This window comes from Canis lupus, chromosome 8, assembly GCF_003254725.2.
Source record: "Canis lupus dingo isolate Sandy chromosome 8, ASM325472v2, whole genome shotgun sequence".
Taxonomy (NCBI): Eukaryota; Metazoa; Chordata; class Mammalia; order Carnivora; family Canidae; genus Canis; species Canis lupus.
Genome location: NC_064250.1, coordinates 11,703,421 through 11,725,722, shown reverse-complemented (window position 1 = coordinate 11,725,722; position 22,302 = coordinate 11,703,421). Strand labels below are relative to the sequence as shown.

At 36.7% G+C, this 22,302-nt stretch overlaps 1 protein-coding gene and 1 long non-coding RNA gene across 6 annotated transcripts in view; one reads left to right on the top strand and one right to left on the bottom strand.

Moving 5' to 3' along the window:
* The window catches only part of LOC112657829 (uncharacterized), a 61,277-nt gene extending 40,582 nt beyond the window's left edge, over positions 1–20,695 (top strand). The window contains exons 2-3 of the long non-coding RNA XR_003135338.3: positions 18,692–18,828; positions 19,395–20,695. This is a non-coding gene — a long non-coding RNA (uncharacterized LOC112657829). The remainder of the gene's footprint in view (positions 1–18,691; positions 18,829–19,394) is intronic.
* The window catches only part of AKAP6 (A-kinase anchoring protein 6), a 539,834-nt gene that overhangs the window by 164,432 nt on the left and 353,100 nt on the right, over positions 1–22,302 (bottom strand). The window lies entirely within an intron of this gene.

Sequence of the window (22,302 nt, the reverse complement as noted above, 5' to 3'; positions counted from 1 at the left end):
CATAATTAGATATTTATATTTTATAGTGCCATCCCAAATAATCTATTTTCCTTGAAACGAGTATTGATTTTGTTCTGTTATTTGACTCAGTATGCATATTAACAGGTTAATTGGATGTGGTGATCCTGAATTCACTATCTTTCACCTAGCTCACAATTCACCAGCTACCTGAGTAAATGCTTCAATCATCATGGAGAATGAGATATTGATACTTTTTCATAATAAATTACATTTATATCTTTATGGCCTATGTGATTTCACATACATTTTCTCATTTGATAATTATAATAATTTTATGCTGTGCCTGGGTAGATCTGGCATCATTATCCCCACTGACCAGATACAGAGCCAGAGATCAAATAAATTAGGTTGTCCAAAGTCACATAGGCAATGAGAGGAAGAGCCAGCCAGATGCTGGCTCCAAGTCTAGTGCTTCTTCTATTACCCATCTCAACTATCCTCTCTAGCCACACTGCTGCAACCATGATTTCCAATCCCCAACCAGTCCCTGACTATGGCAGCTAACATAGCTGGGGTGTGGCTCGAAGTCCCCAGGTAAAATATATACTCATTAGTCACTTTCTGGCCAGGCTCAATATACCTTGCCCTGTGATCCTTGGACCCAATCAAAAAAACAAAAACAAAAACAAAAACAAAAAACCCCAAACCCAATCCTCTCTGCTCCTTTACTTCTAGAAATGATACTGATTGTGAAACTTGAGTGGCTGTGTACCACCACCAAGTGCTTCTTCTCCACATACTCTATTACCGTGCCCTGGCCAGCTGAGCATTCAACCATCTTGTCACTCCTTCCCTTCACATGTCCAAGGTGTGATGAGCAATGTAGCCTCACTGTAGGATCTTTTTCTTGGTGATTCTGATTGCTGGTTCCCAATCAGTAATAATTTGTTACCATTATCATGATGTATTAATATGCAGGGTTCATAGGGGTCCTGTGGTAACAGAAATTAAGGCTGGGGTTGCAGTACATGTTGAGCCCTTGACTCCTCTGCATTCAGTTTGTCTCTCTGCTACTCCTTTCCAGAGACACTCTATATCTGTTCCCTTGTGACCTCGTTCCCTTTTTGCCACCGTTTTCTCTGAGCTGCCTCTCTAAGGCTTGTGTTTACGTCCCATCCCAACTCAACTATACTTGCTCAACTCTCTCCACTCCCATCTCTGACTTCTCGCTTCCTCACCGCTTCCTCACCACCTCCTCACCTCCCACCCCTCCCTCTGTAGTTGGATCCCACCTGTACCTCTGCTCACAGCAACCTACCTTTTCTAAAGAGGACATGTGCACCCTAGATATTTGGAGACTAGGGTGCTCAGACCCTGCTCATAGTAAACTGTTCCATTCCTTGTTTTCATTTATTTATTTATTTGTTTGAGCCTGGGTCCCCAGGGCAGGACAAATATACAGTGGATAAGGGGGAAGTCGTAGAAGGGAAGATAGACTCAATATTTATTGAAAGGCTGTACTTTGAACAGTCTAGTTTAATCCTGTAAGTGATCCAGACAGCAACTGGGATATTCATGGATTCCCTGGCACCTACTCAGATTTCTCTTTTCTTTCCAACATGTGTAGGCTTGCATATTCCAACACAGGCTTCATGGAGCAACTAAGGGCTTGTCTCATCACCTGTGAGATAATCTGCCCTGATCATGTAGCAGGCACCAGTGGCCTTTGTCTCCCTAAATTCTACCTATCAGCCCCCTAGGGAATGTTGTCCTCACTGTTCCTGTTCTATAGGAAATAATAAGTTCCCGAAATGAAATGTCACTCTATATGGTGAGTCCTGACAGAGAGGTTATGAAAAGTTCGGCAATCCTTGTCAGAAAGTGGGAGAGCAAGCAGTGAGACATAGACAATCAAGGACAAATGGCTGGATGGAAAAAAAAAGAAGAAGAAGAAGAAATATAGAGACAGAAATAGCCAAAAAGCCTTTTATATTTCATCTAGGTTCCAGAAAAGTCATGAGATAGTAAATCAAGAAAGAAGAATGGTGAATAGAGTCATTAAGTAGTCCACCTTCCTTACTCCACTTTAATTAGTGTTTCCATATTCTCTATGAACACCTAACCTTTCCATAGACCCTCAAAATCCTACATTTTAAATATTATTCATAATTTGGTGATGAATCAAATTTCTTCCTAAAGTGGATTGCAAGTTCATTGCGAGCCTCAGAGACACCTTTAAAAAGTGTGTTCTTATTTGACACTTGGGGAAACGCAAATCAATTTTCTATAGTTTTTTTTTTTCCTTGACTCTTTTCAACAGGCTCTACAGTCACTTATTTTCAGAATTCCCTCAAATCCCTGAACTAGAATGTCGTTCGTGCTCCAGCCAACTCCTTTCTCCCACCACCAAAACATTGAAGTTTCTTTACAGGCTTTTTGAGTGATTACCTCACAATTAGGAAAAGCCCAGCACACCCATTAGGTTGTCACTTCCTACCGGATGTTTTCCAGCTGTTCCCAGTGTCTTTGTGCTAATGCTCTGCCATCTGCCACCTTAATGGTACCACAACAGGGAATGGATGCTTTGGTGACTTTGTTCTCTGAGTTGTAAAGGCCTGGACCATTGCCTCATCCTGGGAAAATCTGATTGGCATATTTGTCATATCTCTCCAGCTAGTTGTTGCATTTATTCTATCTACTAACTAACCAACATTGAGCCAGTGTGACATAAAGTATGTGAGCTCTCACTATCACATCTAAGCTTGCATTGCTTTTCATTAAGGGACACAATCACATCTTATTTTTAGGAATCATATGTCCTGCCATTAGGATGACGGCTGACATATTCTTGCTCAATCAATACTACTCCTTTTTACCTTAAAAAAAATTCTTTTTTAATCAGCATGCCAATAGCACATCAGGATAGTAAACAGTGCCTTTTATGTCACCTTGTCGGTTACACCTTACACATGAAAATCGTTGCTCATTTGATATTCGCCACAGTTGAATGAAGACAAATCTGGGCCCGCTGAGATGGACAGTCAGAGTCAAAGTTTGCCAAGGAACACCAGTAACTGGTACTTATTCCAGGAGCTGCAAATCAGTGTGTGATCTATTGTGTATACTTATTGAGGAGATTATTGCTTCCCCTATTATGGAGAGTAATGGAAACTATTTTTCTGAAATGGTGATTATACTAGATGTCAAAAAGGTTAGCACTATTAGCTCATAATCCTTTTCAAAGACCCAATAGAAATAATTGTTACTGGGTCTTCAGCAAACATAATAAGTAAGTTCAGGAGAACTGATCAGTATACTAATTACAATGTATCTGTCTCCAGCCATCTATTTATATTTTTAATTCTTTTTTTTTAAGATTTGGGTCCATCACATGACAACCCCGTGTGTTATCCTCCAAGATAATAAAACATACTGGCTTCCTTAAATGAATAGCTTACTCAAAGTATTTGTGCTTATGATCACAAGCTAAAATTGCATGTAAAATGGTCAGTCAGAGTCTAACATCATCCCTGCCAGCATTAACACATGTCTTCTGGTCTCATAACACTGACCATTTTTTTTTTTTTACACTGACCATTTTATCTTGAACAAGTAGCCTTTTCCCCATTCCAGCTCATGGTTAACTGAAATTAACAAAAACATCAATCTCTAATTTGTTAAAGCAAAAAAATCCCAAACAGCAAGTTCATGCTTTACTGAAAGCAGTCACAAATGTAGCAGTAGTGCAACTGTCATGTGCTAAAAGTAAAAAGTCCACTCATTTCTGCTTTGTCAAAAAATGTACTTAGTATTTTACAAACAAGTAATGAGTGTCTTCAACTTATCAAAACATCCTGGCTTCTTATCAGGGGTAATGGTCCTCATAAGGGAGGAAGACAAGGCCTTTAAAGAGCTACTCATTAGCAAGGGACACTAACTGTAATAAGTAATTATGATACAAGGCAGAATGGCATAAAAGAAGAACAACAAACAGGTGCTGATCATATACTGGGAACTAAAAAATACTTAACAGAAGAGGTGTTCTCTTTGGGTCCTGGTGGATGAACAGAATTTTGACCAGTAGACAAGAAATAAATATAGTTAGACTGAAAAAAGAGTCTCTCTTTTTTCACCTACTGAGCTCCACCATACTTCATATAATCACTGATGTTTTGCACCCCTAAGAGTGTTATTTAAGTTTTCAATGCAGTTAATTGAAACCCTACTAGATGCAAATCAAAAGTTTCACCCTTAATTGAGATATTTTGAAAATTGAACCCATTGCTTCAGGCAGGTGCTACATGAGATTCCATTAATATAGGTAATTAACATTAGCCTCTGCTTTAATTAACATGCACACTTTAATTAGCAAAGCATTAACCAACATTAAAAAATCTGATCTTCATGCATCACAAAAAACTGCAAAGTTATGACTACTATGTTATTTTTCTCCAAGGTTGTAAATCACAAAACAGAGATCAGTTTTGAAGTACACACCAAATTTAAAATATTAAATAGGGAGACATATACAATACAAGTGAAAACTCTGTCAAGATGAAAAAGAATGTTCTTTAGAAAATACAGAGCCAAAAGCCTCCACATTTTAAAAACGAATTACATTATAATCTTTCAATGATCATTTGGAGGATAGACTTTGACTTAAAAAAAATTCCCATAGATTGTCACCTTTTTTAAAGATTATTCATTTATTTATTTATTTATTTATTTATTTATTTATTTGAGAGAGAGTGCACGTGCACAAGAGAGAGCACATGCACACACAAGGAGTGGGATGAGCAGAGGGAGAGAATCTCAAGCAGACCCTACACTGAGTGCAGAGCCTGAGGTGGGTCTCCATCTCATGACCCCGAGATCATGACCTGAGCAGAAATCAAGAGTTGGAAGATGCTTAATCGACTGAGCCACCCAGGTGCACCTATCACCTTTCTTATATGTAATGAATGAATGTCTATAATAGAGTTAACATTATCAATGTGACTACCTGCCACCTAACCTCTTCTTATCCTTCCCAGACACCAAGGAAAGCATCAGCTGCAATGCCATTTAATACTTGAGGTCTCGGGCAGCCCGGGTGGCTCAGTGGTTTAGTGCTGCCATCAGCCCAGGGCATGATCCTGGAGTCCAGGGATCGAGTCCCATGTCGGGCTCCCTGCACGGAGTCTGTTTATCCCTCTGCCTGTGTCTCTGCCTCTTTCTCTCTCTCTCTCATGAATAAATAAATAACATCTTTAAAAAATATACTCGAGGTCTCAAAATAGCAGGAACATCATTTTTAAAACAATCTATGTTACCTTGCTTTATCTTAAAGACCCAGATGTATTAGAATAGTTTTTTATTGTCATCCTACCATGTGCTGGACCACCAACAATTAATCATTAAAAATGCCTTTTTTGTTAAATACAAAACTGACTTTCATGGTCTTTCCTTAGTAGAATCAATACATGAGCCAGTTTTCAAGTACTATTAATACTATGCCCTACCTTTTTAAAAAAAAATCATCTTAATGAAAATAGCTTCATCATTATATGGAATAAATGGTACCTATGTAGTACACCACCATATTCTTTTGTTCCAAGACATGTTAAAATTATAGTAAAAAGCATTGCAAGCCTTTAAAAACACACACTTATAGAAAAAGTGATCACATTCTGATTAAGCATTAAGAAAAACATTCACAATATTGCACAAAATCAAAACAACTAAGTCCCCACTGGTCCTCTACTGTGTATAAGGTGGTATTTTAGACACAGGGAAACCCATGTGACAATGATATAAAGTGTCTCTCATGATTTTATATTTAAATCTGAAACTGAAAACACCAGAAATCACAGTCATTGTGGTAAATGTTAGTACAATGAGAAAAGAGCTAGCAGATTGCCTTCATAGATTTGTAGGCTCATTTGCTGGGTTAAGCAGTTACTACCATCAAAACTGCTTGTTCCCAGTGATTTCAAAGAGTTGGGCTTTTCTCCTGTTCCCACCATTGACCCCTTCACCATAGCCAACCACAGGATCAGCATGAATCAGTATTTTTACTCTCTGAACTCCTTTTCAACTGACAAATTAGGAAATGAATATTTCTTGGGTTTGCAAAGCCATTCTGAAAGCTGTTACAGTAAATTCCTTGGCCCTTTCTCCTACGGCAAATCAGGGCCTGGATTCCTGAGAGACCACGTGGGAACATTCTTCCTGAATCATTGCTAAGAGCAGTGCCCTGGAAACTAATGCAAGGGCACTTCTCAATTTTGTTTAAATGCATTTGGCCTTTCCGAAGTTATTCCTCTATTCTGGAAATTATATTATGACAAAATTCCTTATATAGGTTTGCCATATATCAGTATTATCTGCCCATTAAATTCATTTGGATTTTTAGGCAGGGAAGTACAAGGAAGAAAAACAGAACAATCTTCACAAATATCCCTTCTGGTGTTAAGTTCCAAGGATCTTCTTTATTTTATTAAAGATTTTATTTATTCGTGAGAGACACAAAGAGAGGCAGAGGGAGAAGCAGGCTCCATGCAGGGAGCCTGATATGGGACTGAATCCTGGGACTCCAGGATCACACCACGGGCTGAAGGGGAACACTAAACAGCTGAGCCACCCAGGGATCCCCCAAGGATCTTCTTTAGAGAAGGCCTTCAGAGATGCAAGAATAGACCTACAGCATCAAGCACTGAGCCATCTGTTTAACTACATATAAATACTTAAGACAGGTGAGTTTGCTCTCCACTAAACTGATTTATTCTCCTTTACTCTAGATAATGTTTCTCAGATCACCAGCTTTATAATCAGCCGTGGATTCACTAAAATGAAGATTCTAAGGTCCAATTAAAATCAAATGATTCCAGGTTCTGGGGTTGGGTCAGCTTTAACCAACACCCCCAGGTGATGTTTACTCAGAGTAAATCAGAAGAACCTCTAAGAAAAAGTTCTTTTTCTCCTACGTAGCGTATTACAGGAAATGGTCATAAAAAATAAGCAAAATAGTCCATGCCTAATCTCATGGCTTCCAAGAGAAAAAAATGAGAGAAAAAAATAAGTTTTGAAGAAGAGAAAGATTTATTGAAAAAAGAGTCACTTTTGATAATTAGCAAAATTTGATGGGAAGGGAATAAAAGTCACAAAAAATAGAAAGATTTCTGCTCTCCTTGAATGTATTTTTATAGTCATCTCTGTTGTAAATATTGCTTCATAAATGCATTTTAAGTATGCAGTTTTCTTTAAAAAATCAACTTAAGAAACAAACCAAAACCTAAAACAAAAACAAATTCAAAGTTAGCACTGCTGGTAAGTATCCTACTTTTATTACTTTTACTTCACCAGTAGATGGCTAAATCTCTATAACATTTCAGGTCAACCAACTCTTTATGATTCTTACTGAAATAACTGAAAGACACTTGAGAGAAACAGATTTATCTTCAAAGAGACAAATTTAACATATATTGATTTTCTTTAGATTTCTGATTGTATTCCCCATAATATGATCACCATAACTCTGGGAAAATATAGTCCAACGCACCTGCACAAAAAGGTTAGGTTGGCAAAAAAGGTTTTCCTCAGTCTAACTCCTGTCTTCTTTTCCAATCTTACCTCCCATTATATTCTACACAACTTTCTTCCCTAGACCATTGTCTATCTACTCATTACTGGTTCCAAAATAGAAGCTTCTCACCCCTGTGTCTTTGTAAGCGACATGTTTCTGCATAAAACACCTTCTCTAGCCTGCTGTCCGACATAAAACCAAAAAGTCCTCTAAGCCACCACAAACACCAATTCCCTAGTTCCAATGCTTATGCTTCTTTTCTTCCACTATGTGTCATAGACCACCTTGCATTGGTAGTGATCTTTTTAGGTATGTAAGTCTTACCTTCCTAACAAAATCATGATCTCTTTAAAGTCAAGGAACAGGGATCCCTGGTTGGCGCAGCGGTTTAGCGCCTGCCTTTGGCCCAGGGCGCGATCCTGGAGACCCAGGATCGAATCCCACATCGGGCTCCCGGTGCATGGAGCCTGCTTCTCTCTCTGCCTATGTCTCCGCCTCTCTCTCTCTCTCAATGTGTGACTATCATAAATAAATAAAAATTAAAAAAAAAAAAAAAAAGTCAAGGAACAGGGGCAGCCCCAGTGGCGCAGCGGTTTAGCGCTGCCTGCAGTCCAGGGTGTGATCCTGGAGACCTGGGATTGAGTCCCATGTCGGGCTCCCTGCATGGAGCCTGCTTCTCTCTCTGCCTCTCTCTCTGTATGTCTCTCATGAATAAATAAATAAAATCTTTAAAAAAAATAAAGGCAAGGAACATCCCAAAGCACTTCAAATCCTGTCTCATACATCAGAGTTACTTAAAAACTTGATATCAACATTTTAAAAGATTTACAATGGAGTAGGAGGGTGGTGAGGGAGGGAGAGGGTGAGGTTAGGAATGAATCAGGTGAAGGTGGTCAAAAGGTATAAACTTCCAGTTATAAGATAAATAAGTCCCAGGGATGTAATGTACAACATGACGACTATATTTAACACTGCTGTATTGTAAATCTGAAAGTTGATGAAGGAGCAGGTCTGGAAAGTTTTCATTACACAGAAAAAAAGTTATAACTATGTGAGATGAAGGATGTTAACTAATCTTACTGTGGTAATCATTTTGCATATATATATATATATATATAATTATGTTGTACACCTTAAACTTATATAATGTTACATGCCAATTACATCTCAATAAAACTGGGGACAAAGAATAGCTTAAAAATCAAATCAAATCAAATCAATCAATCAATAAAAGATTTACTAAAATATCCAGTGATGCATTGTGCAAATATGCCATATGGCTTTTAAATTATATATTACCTTGTATTCATCCCTCACACATTTCTGAATGATTAAAAACTGTGTTGGGGAACATTTTTTCTGCTTTTCACTTTCCTTTCCTTTCTCTTTCTTCTTCTCTCCTGTATTTTCCCTTCCTCCCAAAAATGAAAAATATCTGAATGAATAGTTACCCATTGAATTGAATGGTATAATCAGGGTAGAAGGTAATTGAGAATGAAGAAAGGGTGATAATCTCTCCCAATTGCAACAAATTCACTCTTTCACTCTGTCTCTCTGTCTCTCTCTCTCTCTCCCTCTCTCTCCTCAGAGACTGAATTTCAATTGTTCAGATAAAGAGTATGTGATCCTGTAGCAAAACACGGTAGAATCAGTGGGATACGCTGGTCCTTCAAGGAATTTGTAGGAATCTTCTAAAACTCAAGGAGAACCATACATGAATGGTTTACAATGCATGACATAAATTGAAAATTGAATTCTGTACTTAATTGAACATTAAATAGTAAGTTTTGGGGTGAAACCATAGTGATTTTTATGCTTACCAATTCATAAAATATTTTATTACAAAAGGGTCTTTATATCTTAATTCAAATTAAATTATTCAAATAAAACTTTTTTCTGATGAGAGAGTAATCTCTGCCACAGTCAACTATTTCTTAATATGCTGCGTATTCGTGCTTTTCCTGATAGCTATTTCTCTTTCAACAATCAATTTTACTTATTGACACATCATTTCAATTGATGAATTTTTTCTAGATTCAACTCCTTAGTTTATATTTCCCTCACCAAAATATTTTACAACCAATTTAAGTATAAACAAGATTGAAATCACAAATCCTACATACATCATTTTGTGAACTTATAGAAGTGCTTAGAATACGATTCTTCTGTATCCTTTAGATATTTTATTTTATTTATTTTTTAGATATTTTATAAAAATAGCTGTTTAATACTTTTGTGTACAAGGTACCTTCCTAAAAGACTATCAGGGGCAGCCCGGGTGGCTCAGTGGTTTAGTGTCACCTTCAGCCCAGGGCCTGGTCCTGGAGACCTGGGATCGACTCCCGCATCAGGCTCCCTGCAGGGAGCCTGCTTCTCCCTTTGCCTGTGTCTCTGCCTCTCTCTCTCTCTCTCTCTCTCTCTCTCTCTGTTTCTCATGGATAAATAAATAAAATCTTTATTAAAAAAAAGACTATCAGTATAGTATATCTCGTTCTTAACTAATAAGCCCATGGAATTGTGTTTTGTTTTGATTTAATTGGTTTGTTGCATGTGTGATTGGGTTCCTCTCAGTTCGCTTTCTCATAGAGGAGAAAATTTTCATTTTAGTCAATGCCACTTCATTCCATGACAGAACATCCCCTAGGGGAGCCCTCAGGGTGTGAAAAATATGCTGTGGGACTGTGGCAGGAAAAGAGACCCAGACTATCAGTGATGCAGGCTTCAGAGCCCAACTCTTATGAAACTAGAGTTTGTAACAGCCTCACAAAGTCCCCTCGCCACTTGCGAATGACATACCAATATTAAATTGAGCATGACATTTTTTGAAAGAGGAAATTACATAGCAAATATATAGCTGCTAAAAATTATGGGCATTTTATAGGGCAGAGTCTGATTTTTAATAATGATCTGAAATAATGATTTTAAGTTTGAGCAATTAGTTAAGAGTTTAAGGTACAATGGTTTCAAATTAGACTACTGCACATGGTAGAAGAACCCAAATAGCCCAAGACCGGGGTCTTCTGATTGCTAGTATGAGTCTGCACAGGTGTTTAGTAGGCAGAAACCTAGAAATTGCCAATCATCCAACTTGCATGCACATGAAATGGGAGAAATCAATTACTATGTTTTTCTGTTGAACATGCTAATTCATGACCATAAACAAAATGAGGCAATTTTCTGTTTGCTCTACTTGTACTAACACAGAGACCACAGAAAACAGATGAACAAATACAAACCTGTTACTTAATAGTTTCTTCATGTTCTTTGAGATGAATATTTTTATACCCATTTTATAGATGAGGAAATTGATACACAAATCTTATTTATAGGTTAATAAAAGAAGAGAAGCAAAAAAGCGCCAAACAGGATAACTAAACTTTCAATGGTCGAATACCTAAATGGAGGCCAAATATGTACTAATGAATACAGAGACTCTTCTGCACTTTAAATGTTAGGACACACAGAGTTGCATGGGAGTAAATCAGTGAAGGATTTAAAAGTTTGAGAGATGTGCATTCAGAAAAAGCAATGGGGAGAAAATATCAAGTGAGGAGAGAGGTGAACAAATTCAGAGCACAGCAGTTGAGTTTTAGCTTGAATGGAGAGTAGTTTTCCTGACTGGAAATGAAAAATTAATTTGGTGTGATGGCTGGAAGTATCTTTAAAGAAAAGGCAAAATAACTTGGATTTGATGCAACAGGGAATGATTATAATGCATGGAATTTCCTTCCAGGAAAATTTTCTGTGTTTTATAAGGATCAGAGGCAAAAGAATGCTTAAAAATAATCCAGCTCTATGATATTCTGGATTTCTAAGGGAAGGAAAGACAATCAGGTAAGAGGCTGGTGGAGTCATCTAGACAGAAATAGATTAAGGTCTAGGCTACTGGGACAGCTGGGAAAATAGAAAAGTATGATTCCAAAAGGCCATGTCAAGGAAGATTCAGTAGAAGTTGGTGGCTGATGGTTCCCATTTGGGAAATATAAGAGAAGAAGAGTGAAAATGTCTTCTGGTACCTATTGCTAAAGGAAGTACTGGCAGGGTACCAGCAGGATAATGACAGAAAAAGTAGGAAAGGATAAAGAGATACATTTAGTTATTATGGAAAGTTTTAGGTGTCAACACCATATAAAACTGGTAATCTTCTACAGGCAATTGTAGATGGAACTGTAGGTTGCAAAGTGGGCAGAGACTGAACTGATGATGTACATGTGAATGTCACTGCCTAAGGTTATGGTTGAAATCATCATAAATGATAGGATTCTTATGAGAATATGTATATAGAAAGAAGATTTAGAATGGGCTTTAAAGATAGAGGTGTGAGGATAAAAGGTAGTCAAAAAACAAGGAATCTAAGATACAAGGGACCAGAAGGAAATTACAACAATTTGTTGTTAACAATCTTTAGGGAGCAGATCTTCACAGCACATGAAGTTACAAATGACCGCACAGAGAATGATTATATTATCTGTAACATTTAGGTAGCACACCACCACCATTCAAACAACTTAGAAAGAGTGATGAATCTGTTAAACCCATGATCCTTGGCTGCCATGGATAGAACAGGCATGGGCACCTTGCATAAGGTAGAGAAAGTGGTTGGAAATGCGGAGCAAGGGACAAGGCAGACGCTGCATAAATGTGGACACTGGGCACCCAAGGTGGGGGCCATTAAAATATGTGAAAGGGCAGAGAGGGGCTACTGGGGCAAATTCCTATGACTGACTGGTCAGTATGAAGAGCATCAAATAACCTATACAAGAGCCAAGCCTTTCTGTGTCATCATAGGGCTATTCACAGTTGTTCCTGTATATTCCAATCAAAGTTAAAATAATTAGGTATCACGGAAAATTTTTCTTTATTATGTCTCACTTTATGGCTTAGAACAAGCAAATTTTATAATCCTCTTTGGTAAGTCACAAGGATTACATTTTAAAGAATACAAAATAGAGGAAAGAGAGCTCTTGGAACTACCCAGCCTAAACCAGCCTTCCTAACAGTATTTGTTATTTTCTTAAAGTATTAAAAATCTATGAACAGTCTAGGTGAATGCAAAACAGGCCCAACAATGCTGCTTTTGCTATTATTGCATCTTCACAGGGAACCTTGGTCCGCTTAAAACATATTTGAGCTGGTAACGGATTTGTTTTTTAGGTGACATAGGTTTTTGTAAATTAATTGTACTTAGCATTTAGAAGTTAGACCAGATCACCAGTATGTCTTTAAAAGGCAAATTGCAGGGGCGGGGTTGGGGGGCGGGGGAGGAACCTGATTGATGTAGTTGAGGGAGCATGCAACTCTTGATTTCCCTGTCCAGAGTTTGAGCCTCATGTTAGGTGTAGAGATTACTAAGAAAAACAAATTAACTTAAAAAACAAAAGGCAGGGGCACCAGGGTGGCTCAGTTGGTTAAGTGTCTGACTCTTGATTTCAGCTCAGATCATGATCTCAGGGTTCTGAGATCAAGCCCTGCGTGAGGCTCTGCACTCAGTGTGAAGTCTGCCTGAGAGTCTCTCTCTCCCTTTCCCTCTGCCCCTCATTTCCCTGCTCCTGCTGTCTCTCTCTCCCTGGCTCTCCAGTATTTTTTTTTTTTTAAAGGCAAACTAGTGTAAGGTATACTGGGCTCCTTGCATGGTACACAGCTAAGGTGTCTCCAGATGAAATACTGCAGAGTAAATTGCATATACTTGTCTGCATTGCACAGGACTAACATTAAGGGAGTTTCATTTTAGAAAAGAAGAATAAGACCCCAATAACAAGCTATCTTTTTAACCCTGACATTTATGCCGATGAGACAAATTCAAATATACAAAATTATAATAAAACCCCAAACCCTAGATAATTAATTCAACATCTGTGTTAAAGAAAGAAAGCACAAAAGCTCTTCTTAGGTTCCATTTTTAAAGGTGATTTATATAAAATGTGAGCCATGTGAGCAGCTTAGAGAAACCCTGTGTCCCCACCAAAGAAAGATAAGGAACTTTTCTCTAACACACTTTCTGCCCTCTTCATTTGTTAAACCGACTTCAAATCATTTACCCAATCAATTTGCAAACCCAGCTGAGTGACCAACCAGCTCTTGCTTTTTAATATTATTTTTATGAAATCCAGGTCACTTCAGAAAGGGATTGTATAAAATTAACCATAAATTATTCAAAGTGATTTGTTTACTATTGCATATTTGTTCCATATTTGCATACTAAATTTTCAGACTGCTGAAATTTATAATTAATTCATATTTATTAAAAAAAAAAGAAGAAATAATGCCTAAGACTTGCTGTAAAGAAAATCCAAATCTCTCTTTATGAGTGATAAACATAAAATACAAATAAAACTATACTGGAATCTATTGTAGCCTTTCAGTTCATGCCTTAGAAATAAAAAGATATTTGCAGAAATTTAATGAAAACTTTGCAGCACAATTAAATGTAAAATAAGTTTTCACATGCATTTCTCCTGCCAATTGGCATACATAATAGAAAAATGGTAGAGAATAGGTTAAACAGTCTAAAAGGATTTTAACCTTAAATTTGACAGAAGTTAAATGGCTGTGACATTGGGTTCTTCTGCTTTATTCCAGCTAGTAATCCACCCTCAAAGTTCCTGTCAGGTAAATGACCTTGTATTTCATTAACTGATAATTAAATGGATTTATTCCACTAACGGTTTTAATTAAAATGCTAGAAATATTGATTACCCCTCTCATCCTTATTCCCCCAGATGAAAAAAAGGTTTTAGGAATGTTTATTTAGAGAAGACAGAGAATTAAATTAGATTGAATCTCTATGAGACCCGAAGACTGGTTCTTTCATTTCTGCTGCTCAAGCAGAAAAAGGTTTCAATTTTTTGATGTTTGATTAATTATTTTGAAATCCATTTATGCTTACCTTGGTGTTTAATTAAAAATGTCATTTTTAGCATAATTAAATTGGCTATCTGTGGAAGACTAACTTCAAACTTATATTTTAAAAATGCAATGCCTTTTTTTTTTTGGTAAAAGAAACTTTTTAGTTATTTGCTTTTTCGGTAGAGCTACTGCCTCATGAATGAGAAACTAAGGAGAGCTGGAGCTTAATTGGATTTCCTACATTTGAATATTAGGCCACATATGCTTATGACTAGTCTAGGTTTATTTGGCTGTGCTCTTTAATCCATTAGTGATTCATTCATTCTAACAAATACAGAGTATGCTCTTCCAAATGTGTTGGATTTCATAGTGTTTACACTGACAAAATGTACCTCATAAAAGCTGTCTTCAGCATGCCTGGGTGCTTTTCTACAGCACTGATTCAAGTAAGTTAAGATACAGTTTCTACTGTCAGTGGTGTCAAAGCACATACAGGCGATTGGAAAGCGTTCTTGCTAAACATCAGACCTGATAATGACAGAGTGGGAAGTGTAATAAATAGGAAAGGAAGACCTGATCCTTCTTGCTTAAGGCAATTGACCAAAAGGGAAGGCATTCATATGTGTTCCTCCAAAAGGCAATTCTAAAAATGGTCACTATTATTATTTATAAAACAGTGCTAAAAAAGCTAATTTCTATATAAGCAAATAGTAATTCGTAAAAAAGAAAAGACAACCTGAGCAGTAACTAATGGAAACCAAGTCTGATTCAATAATGAGATATTTTGTTGTAGCTTTTAAACCAAAACCAGCTCAAATCAACACATTTTCTAAAATGTCTGATTTTTGATAAGCTTCTTCTAAATTCTTCTCTAGCTAAGTTTGTGACTGTTTAGTTCTGGCTTGCTGAAGTCATAGAAATGAGAACACATGCAATTCTTATGCTTATGACAAGGCCTCAAGAAGTGATGGTAACTATTTGCATTACTTTGAATGGAAAGACAATAAAGGGAGAAATACTGATCCAAAGACTTTAGATAAATTCCTGTTTTGGTGCAATTTCATATATCATGATTTAGGTATCTGTTTTTAACAGCCTAAAGGTATACCTTTTCGGGGTACACTGACACACTTTCTTTTTTGATGAAGAAAGGCAAGTGTAGTCATGCTGATAATATAATTCTTTTAATTCTTCAAGTAATTCCAGGAAGGGTCTTGAATCTGTTTGTGCTCTGCATAAAAAGGCATATTTCATAGAGCTGGGCAAAGTGGATTCATGGTTGCCCAATGCCCCATAGACATCAAGTTCTGAACTTCAGTTACTAAAAAGAGTAGTAACTTTCAGCACTCATATCCCTAAATTACCCTAGTAGTGCCAAAATTTATTGGCTAGATTCAGCAGCATAATTTCAACTGTGTGGATTTTCTCAAAGATTGTTACAAGTCAGTGATACATGTTCCTCCTGTCATTATCAGGAGAAGATTCTGGCAAAAGCTTTTACCAGACAGCTTCATTCAAAAAGTGAGGAGGCCACTGAAAGTTGGCTCAGGCTTCCTAAGAAAAGGTTAAAAAAAAAAAAAAAAAAGGCTGTACATCAGAAAAAAAAAAAAAAGAGGACTAGAAAAAATGAAAGTGAACAGGATTCCAAAGCTTACATTTCTTACCAGTAAAAGGAAACATACACCTCAGTTTTCTCATCTAGCAAATGGGAATAATGCTGAGGGAGAAGGATGGTTCCTTTCTAAAAGCACTAGCTAGCATCTGCTTCACTAGAAGTGAAGACCAATGAACGCCATTCACAAAATGATACTTGAACCGGCAGTTCAAATTTGCATAGAAGAACAAAGACACAGAGATAAGACAAGTTGGCCTGAGCTACTATACTTTAAAAATGTCAGGTTTCATTTTCATAATAATAGAAGCAGGGGTTTACAGAATATCTATCACTTCTGGTATTTAAACAACAACCACTTGTCAAGATTGCTGATAGTCCCAGCGTATTACACCTACTTTCTTGGCTACTGTTTTGTGAGATAGTGACTTGGTATGCCCTCAGATACATATGGAAATATTTTCAAGTTACTAATATAGTTGTAGCGCCTTTCCCATGAACTTTAAGCAAGTAGCCAGGACAAAGAACTTTATTTTTATCACCGATATGTGACATATTTTAACCTGTCTACATACAAAAGTAGTGCTGTTAACAATTGCAACTTTCTTCAAGTATGCTATGAATCACTGTATTCCTTTTCCCTTTTTTCATGCACCATTGCCACTATCTTACCTTCAGCAGTTTTGCTAGATTTCAATGAAGATGGAACTAGAGGGCACACATTAGAATTTTATATCAGTTCAAGAAGGGGAGAGAAGAAAGACATATGAAGCCAGAATGACATTCATTGAAGGTTCCCTAGGGAAGATAACACATGTTTTTGTCTCTCACCTGCTAGGCATGCTAAATCAGTGCAATGATAAGCTAATTTATGAAATATATTTCATTGAAACCTGGACATCTTTACTGTTGCTAGTTCAGCCATTAGAATTTCAGAAATAATGGAAGCCTAATTTTTAAAACATAGAAGACGTGAAATCTCTGTATGCAGCTTCAGATGTCTAACTAAAATAATTGTTAACCATGCAGGCACTTAGCTTAAACTCAGAATCTCTGTCTGTGCCTCTCTGAAACTTGTCACACCAGTGTTGAATGCTGTTAATTTTCATTAGTGTCAAAGTGATGGGGTTTTGGGAAATCCAAATTTATATAAATAAAACCTACTGTATGTTATTATACGTGTTTTCAGATGTATAACTGCCATTTAGCTCTTCAAATGTCCTTTATAATGCTTTATCACTCAAATGTCCAAACTTGGCTTTTTTCCTGCTTTTTTAAGACTCAATCTTGACCCATTTTTCTTCGGAACTGACTTTAACAAAGCTTTTAGGCAATCACAATCAGAAGAGTGAGCATAGAGATGATAACCATGATTCTAGAGGTGTGTGCTTCAATGTTTCCAGGTGGGCACTATTAAAATACAATGCCATCATGGTAGCCCCTGAAACCAATTCTGTTTTGTTAGCAATAGAGCAGATAGTTTTTCATATAATCAATGCCATCTCCAAGGAATGGCAAATTAAATGTGGATCAAATTAAAAGCATCTAAGCATAAAATTAGAGTCAAAACAAGAATTTCCCATTAAAAAGTGCTATTTAGTCTTGTGTGATATTTTTTGAAGGCTCCTTCTCCCTGCCATGTTCTGATCTCCCTGCCAGGTTCCCAAGAATTGTGTATAAACAGTGTCTGCCTCTCTTACCAACGTCCTGCTCCTCTCGCCAGCCTTACTTGAATTCAAGACAGCCTTATTTGAGGCTCAACACATGAGTGAGCTCCTCTGTCACCCACACCAGAAAGTGCCATCAAGGAGCATACAAGGCAGGAAGATGCCAGTTATAAAAGACATTGTTTACCCACAAATATATTGTCAATCAGCAATGATGGGAAAGGAAGTGCAGCAAACATTACTGATAGCTTAATGGCATTTAAATAAGATACTCAAGGTTGAAAATTTCAGTGCCAACCTTGTTCTTTTAACTATGAGCCCTGTAGGATGAAATAGTTTTTCCTGATATATGCATATAGATAAATTATTTGGTTTTTAATTTAATGACCCGATTCTCCTTGTGCACAGAGTCAGAATTTAAGTAAAATTTAACTTTTCAAGATCAGGTCACTGTCAAAAGCAAATACTCTTTTTCTTTAGCCAGATAATAGCACCACCCCCAAGCAAAGTACTGGTGCATGTTTTACAGCAAAGATGACAACAAAAGATTTAGGATTGTCATAGAAATAAATCCGTAAATGAGAGGTGACTGGTTTGTAACTTTTGTGCTTGAATGATCCATTGATTACAGTAAACACACCTGTTCATCTGTCAAAGACCAGAAGCATCATGGCATGGCAGTGTCTTAGGAAACGAAGGCCTCTCTTGACAAAGACAGAAGCGAATTTTTATTGGGTAATCATACGAGGAACTTCTGAGCGCTCTGTGTAACAAATTAGGGAGATTAACTGGAAAGGCTAAAAAATAATTTATATAGTCAGAGAAACACAAATGTTTCAGTATGTGAAAGCTGGTGAGTAGAGAGAAGACAGAAAAGAAAACAGGCAGAGAGAAACAGAGAAGCTGCGGGATTAGAAATCTTGGTCCCCACAATACAATAAGGAACTAAAACAATCCAAGGCCTTGTTATATAGACTTTGTGGCATTTTAAAGCAAACTAGAAAAAAATTTCAAGTACTTAAAATTCTTTTTACTTCCTAGGCCAGTAGAACTCTCGGGAACATCTTGGAAACAAAACCCCTTGGGCAGTATTTACAGAGAGATCACGGGAATGTCTCAAGAAACCAGCACTATGTTAGACTTCTTTGCTCCAAGGTCACCAGATGAAACCTAGCCAGGTTAGAAATTACTGACAGCTTTCCTCTCTGATGCTGGCCTGGAAATACTTGAGACGAGGGAGAAATGACCTTCACAGAAAAAGCCACTTCTTTGGTCATTATTTGACAGCCTTTGGAAGGTAGTAACTTCCCATCCCTATCACCTCTTCAAATTCCTGAAGTGCAATCCCAACCCCATCTGAACTACAATCTACATAGATGGTTGGGCTCACAATGCCTCCCTATCATTCTGTGGTAAGCAGCAGATTACCAAACTAAATCAGACCATTTAACGTCAAATCATCTGTCAGAAATGGTCTACTCCAGCAAATGTCTCATCCTCAAGGCTCTGCAACTGAGTAGCTTTCTCACAAGTCAAAATTATGAGCTCTCTCTCTATGTGTATACATATATGTGAGCATCTATTAACGTAGGATTCATTAATATTTCAGTATGTCAGGTGAATATATCTACAAGAAACAAGGGAAAGAGGCAAATAACCAAAGTCAGCATTATGAGTAATTCAAGGCTATGAATTGAGTCCTATGTGAAGGTGAAGAACCGAGCATTTTTCATTTCTATTTCAGATGGCTTTTGTTGGGCAAAGAATGAAGACTAAGCACCAAGTATAGCTCAAATGTCCATGTATGTAAAGGATGTCTCTTATCCTTATGTTTCCTCCAAAGACACATAGTTGGCATAAGGCAACACTGTAACCCTTCTTTAACAACACAAATGTATAAGGAAACATGCTTATAAATCAGGAGGATGGAAAACCATTGGGGGTATTAGAAAACACTAGCAAAACAAAGCAGGAGATAGAAAGAGAATGCAGCAAGAAAATGAAGAAGTCAAGAAAAAGAAAAAGAAAAAGAAGAGAGGGGCAATCAGGAAACACTTTCCTCAACATAATATGCGTCCTTGTAGATGGGTTTTACCATTGATTCCTACTTTCTACTTTCAGGGCCAGAAGATTTCAAACTCTCATTAGGACAATACAATAGTATGAGAGTCCCTTTCAAGAGACCCAGAGCATTAATCCACCTTATTATATTTGTTTCAAAGCTATACTGAAATGTGCACATTTGTTCTAGTTGTACTAGTAAGTCTCAATTCATCCTCTTATATTGTCATGAAAACTTTTTTATCTTAATGAAAAAAATTCTAATACTATGTGAACTTTAATTGTATTGCCAATTTCCTTGTCATATTGTATTCCCATGGTAGAGTATTAACACTGATATACTTTAACTGTGCTTCATGTATAAATTTATACACACATAGGCATATGCATTTTTTAATGGGATTTACCTGAGTAATGCTAATAGGGAGCCACACATGTAAATCCTTGCGCATCAAAATGAAAATACATCTCTACATATTCTCAAATAAGGTTTCTTGGGGGTTCATTTTATGTTTGTGGGGAATTCATGTATATTTGTAACCAGTTCTAATCATCTAAAGGTCACAGAATTTGGAGTATTTTTTAAATGCTCCTTTCTGTGGTGAACGAATGGAACAGAACATGTTCAGATTTGTTGCCTTCTTCATAGTCCATTCCAACACAAGATGCCTAATTTTAAGGACATTTTCCCCCTATTTAAAAAAATAAATCAACTTTGTGAAAGAAAAAATATATAGCTGCCAAGTATATAGAAGTTCAAAAGTTTTTCTATTGCCTGAAATAGAGATGCAAGAAATTACATTAAAGTTTTAAACAGAAACAGAAGTTTTCAGTCGATGTAGATAAAAATCTATTAGAGATAAAATTGTTTTGACAAAAACTGTGTAAATACAATGCCACTGGCTGCAAGCCTATTATTGAATGCAAGTGGAAAATAAGAATAGCACTCCTGAAGGGGCATTGCTAAAGTGACACAAAATAAACACAACCATTTCAGTATAATTTTTCACATTAATTATGTTCTCTTATCGTAGATGTATAACTAGCCAAGTATAACAACAATAACAAGATAGCACTGAAGTTATTTTGCAAACAGGAAAAAGCAAATAAAATAATACTGATATGCTAGTTATTAGATTACTAGCCTTTTATCTTGTGGAATAGCTTCCCTGAACAAAAAAGACTATATTAATCATTTCTGTTCCTCCAAGTAAATGATATTGCATTTCTGGAAAAATAATGTTAACAGCCTTTTTCCTTAAAGATACCTTCATTTATTTGCAGATTTGCCATCTACAAATCTCCAACTACTAAGAATATTTTCGAAAACAACTTTTAGCATAAGAATGTTGGTTTCTTTATTCTCTCTCTCACCAGGCCAAAATATAATACCCTAAAAACAAAATTTTCCCACTTTCTTTAATGGAATCTTTGTACTGTTATTTGCAATTTTATCAAGGATGTACCTGTAGATTGCATCCTTTTTAGTCTCCTCCAGTAAACTCCCCTTTATCCAAGTTCTAATTGTAGCTTTCTGTTATTTCTCACTGAGCAGAAGTTATTTCTCACTGAGCGGAAATATCACACTGAATTCAACCAATCTCCATGGATGGTCTTCAAGGTTTGTCCTCTAGAGGCCATCGTTTTTGTCAGTTAATCTTAGAAATAACTCGCAAGTTCAACTCTAATATGTTTGGTTAACATAGGTCCTTCAGTTTTTCAACTCAAAGACAGCAAAAAGTTCTTCTCTCTGCCTGGAAAGTCCTAGCTTTCTGACTTTCTTTATTGTATCGTATATTCCACTTCTTCCACTTACATACTTTGTATTCTTCTCTTGCCTTCAGATCTACCTTTCTGTACACTGATCATGCCAGATTTAATCGGATGCACACCTGATTATTCATGACTGCCACAGAGAGAAGATGGGCATATTTTTCTTTATTAGACCCAAACATTCTTTTTGTGAAGGAAAAATTCACAAGAATCTTCCAGGGAGTAGAAGAGCAGTAAACCATTTCTCCCCTAAAAATTGTATCTGTGATGTGCCTTGAACAAAATCTGAGGATTCAGTGGGTAGCGTACCTAGTGACAGTAGTTTATGAAAACATACTGCCAAAAGGTCATCAAAGGGAAATGGCACCAGTTAAGGATTCCTTACTATTTCACATCTTAGATTTTTGTTTTACATTTGTGCATACTTTTATTTTTACATTTTTTGACTGTATATATATGTAAGAGTCCCATGCCATTAATACAATAAATTTTCCGAAGTAGTATTTTTGTGTCATTTCCAAATTACATTCTTTGAAGCTTAGCATTCATAAAGTTTAGAACCTTGGTCTCCAGGGATAATAGGATATTAAAATATACCACTAGATATGCCTAAGACTCTCAAACAAAAGAGGGTTATACATGAGGGCTAATGAGAACAGACAAGAAAGAGTTGGTCTCTATTCACAATGTAAAGCATATTGAAGAACTAACTTATTTTAAGGATTGATTAGAATAGATGCTTATGCTTGCATTTTACTTATGTAGATATTTACAAATTGTCACACACACACAAAAACGAAAATTACTTCTTTTCATCT